Here is a 3,965-nt window from a genome sequence, read left to right on the forward strand (position 1 = left end):
CCCCCACAGACCCTCCCACAGACCCTCCCACAGACCCCCCCCCAGACCCTCCCACAGACGCCCCTACAGACCCCCCCGACAGACCCCCCCCCAGACCCTCCCCACAGACGCCCCTACAGACCCCCCCGACAGCCCCCCCCCCCAGACCCTCCCCCAGACGCCCCCACAGACGCCCCTACAGACCCCCCCGACAGACCCCCCCCCAGACGCCCCCCCAGACCCTCCCACTGACCCCCCTACAGACCCTCCCATAGACGCCCCCACAGACCCTCCCACGGACGCCCCCACAGACCCCCCCACAGACCCTCCCACAGACGCCCCCACAGACCCTCCCATAGACGCCCCCACAGACGCCCCCTACAGACCCTCCCACAGACCCTCCCACAGACCCTCCCACAGACGCCCCCACAGACCCCCCCACAGACCCTCCCACAGACGCCCCTACAGACCCCCCGTCTGTGGAGCTCGTGGTGGAGCTGCAGACGGACGCTATTCTTATCTCGGTAAGAATAGATCTCCTCTGACTCAGATGTTGGTCCTCAGCCCACAGAATCTCCACCTCACCTTCCTCACTTCATTCCCTCTGATTCCTTAAACTTTCCTCACATTACCTTCTTTTTATTAACTTCTTCTCTCCTCTGGTTTTTATCTTCTTGCCTCCACTTGTTGCTTCCTTTCCGTTTACTTCCTTTTCCTTATTATCCCTTTCTTTCCCTGTTGCTATGTTGTTGTTGTTGTTTTTATGCTCTTGTGGTTGATTTTAACAGAAGGTGTAATTGATTGTCCAGGTTGTCCTCAGCCCTGAAGAATACCGACATAGACAGTAACAGACTGCAGAAACAAGCTCTTCAACTCTTTGTTGTTATTGTTGTTGTTGTTGTTGGTGGTGGTGGTGGTGTTGTGACCCTCAGAGAGGTCACTTCTTAACGTTGCTTTGCAACGCTCTAAAGACAGTGGAGATGGTTGTGGACTTCAGGAGGAACAGAGCCCCACCCTCCCCCATCACCCTGTGTGACTCCCCCGTCACTATTGTGGATTCCTTCCGTTTCCTGGGCTCCATCATCACCCAGGACCTCAAGTGGGAGCTGAACATCAGCTCCATCACCAAGAAGGCTCAGCAGAGGTTGTTCTTCCTGAGGCAGCTGAAGAAACTCAACCTGCCAAAGACGATGATGGTCCACTTCTACACGGCCATCATGGAGTCCGTCCTCTGCTCCTCCATCACCGTCTGGTACGCTGCAGCCACAGCCAAGGACAAGGGCAGGCTGCAGCGTGTCCTCCGCTCTGCAGAGAGGCTGATCGGCTGCAATCTGCCGTCCCTGCAGGACTTGTTCGCTTCCAGGTCTCTGAAGCAGCTAAAAAGATGGTAGCCGACCCCTCTCACCCCGACAAAACCTGTTTGTGCCCCTTCCATGTGGCAGGAGGCTGAGGTCCATCAGGACTACGACCTCCCGCCACACCAACAGTTTCTTCCCGTCGGCAGTCGGGCTCATCAACAGAGCCGGTCCCCCACTGACTGACTATAACACTCCACCGGTCACTCCCCCTCATACTGCACACGTCACTTTAACTGCAATTCATCACCTTGTCACTTTATCTCTTGTCTGTTACTTGTTCGTTAGTGCACTTTATGCTTAATATTTTTCTTTTTAACTTTTTAATATTTAACATTTTTTAACTTTATTCCCTTGTTTTATACTAACCCATAGCCTTAGCCTTATTCTACTAACCCATTGCATTAGCATTTCATCCCACTTTATTTTATTACTTGTGCACTGTTGTCTTGTCTGTCTACTGTCGCGCACCAACCGCCAAGACAAATTCCTTGTATGTTTGACATATTTTGGCTAATAAATGTTTCCTGATTCCTGATCCCCAGAACATCTGCTCAGTGGTCCAACATACAACACTGACTTGTGTCTTTTATGTTGAAATGCTTGTGATGAGGTAATGATTTATCATATTTTTATTTGATTTGTCTCAGAATACCATGTAATGTGGAACGTACGTGGCATTATGTAAACGGCTGCGTGTTGTGAATAAAACATTTAATATCTCCGTCTATGATAATAACAATAACAACAACAACAAGTTGAACCGTACACAGAACCAGAGGAGAAACCTCTCAATCAGCACATGCGTGAGTCTTTCATATGAACACGTCAGGTCTCTGTTGTGCAGCGATGTGATGGTGGGAGGAGGAGGAAGGATTCTGTTAATTAATTAATATAATTATTTATTAATTCTCATTATGGAACCCGCTGCTGATTCACCTCCAGTCTCAGATGAGTTATTAGGTTTGTTTTTATATGTTATGTCCGTGCACCTCATGGTGTCTCCTCCCTCCACCTTCCTCACATTCATCACCCTCCTCATCGTGACTTTCTCCCCGTTGTCTTTTGAGCTGCTTTTGTAAACCGACTCCTTTGGGACGTCTGAGGCAGAAAATAGCTCCGACGCGTCGGACTGAACTTCTGGGAAGTGATGATGATCTTTATTTATAAATGATCTATTTCTGAGATCACAAGACTTTGTTTACTGCGAGTGTGTGAAGACGACTTTTAATCCAAGTTGAATAAAGACATTATTATTGGAAAAGAAACCTCGCTGTTGATGATGAGTTTGTGTCGTCAATGTAACATAATGATACTTAATTTAACATAAATGTAACATAATGATACTTAATTTAACATAAATGTAACATAATGATGCTTAATTTAACATAAATGTAACATAATGATACTTAATTTAACATAAATGTAACATAATGATGCTTAATTTAACATAAATGTAACATAATGATACTTAATTTAAAATAAATGTCACATAATGATGCTTAATTTAACATAAATGTCACATAATGATACTTAATTTAACATAAATGTAACATAATGATACTTAATTTAAAATAAATGTAACATAATGATACTTAACTTAATATGAATGAGAGCATTTAAAAGTTTAGTTATTTAGTTTAAAGATCATCAAAGATCTCAGGTTAAAGCTGTTTTAATATCCTAATATTTAACATGGATAAAACCCACAAATCTCTCAAGCTACATTAGTTGATTAAAATAAATATGTATTCAACAAGTCAATGTAGGAGACAGAAATGTTCTGTGGCGGTTGAGAAACTCTGACTTTGTACAATAACCAACATGAACTTTAAAAACTGGACTTTATTCTGAAAAGTGTTCAATCTTCTTCACAATAACATTGAAAACAAAGTGATGGCTCTGCTCCAATAATCCCAAACTATATATATATATATATATATATATATATATATATATATATATATATATATATATATGAGTCTGAGCATGCATTAGCAAACAATAGTGACGCAAATGGCTCATTGTTTCTTTATTCATACAGATGAATATTTGTTGCTTTGACAGAAGCTTAAAAAGAGGGCGGAGCTTTTACTTTTCGATGTGATGCGAGTTAAAACAGAACAAAGAAAGCATTGATTGTTTATATACGGATTCCTTCTCTTAAATATCATGTGGAACGAAAGTACAAGCGGAGACGGGGCCTCAGATTGTTGCTAGGCAACCACTGAACACACGCACCATGAAAGTACACTGATGTAAATTATTCAACCCAAAACTCTCAAGCCCCCCCCCACCCTGCGGTTGGTGAAATGGAGCGAATCTGAATTTTGAAATGAGATTTTAAAAAGCTAAAGACGGCTTTGCTTTATTTGGCACAAGTCACAAGAAGCTTCCTTCTGCAAAGTCCTTTCTTATTGGTCTTTCGTGTCAAAATAAAAGCCTGAAGAACAGTTTACGGGAACAATAGTGGAAAATGAATTAGCCTCGTGAACAATCAAAATATTGTCTCTTTTGGGGAACAAAGTGAGTATTTTTGTGCTTGTAAACGTAGTCCATGTAGTTTTTATCCAAAGGCTCCAAAGTGTTAATTTTTATTATTTCTGTCACAGAACACAAATCCCACATTTT

This window comes from Gasterosteus aculeatus, chromosome 4 (assembly GCF_964276395.1).
Source record: "Gasterosteus aculeatus chromosome 4, fGasAcu3.hap1.1, whole genome shotgun sequence".
Taxonomy (NCBI): Eukaryota; Metazoa; Chordata; class Actinopteri; order Perciformes; family Gasterosteidae; genus Gasterosteus; species Gasterosteus aculeatus.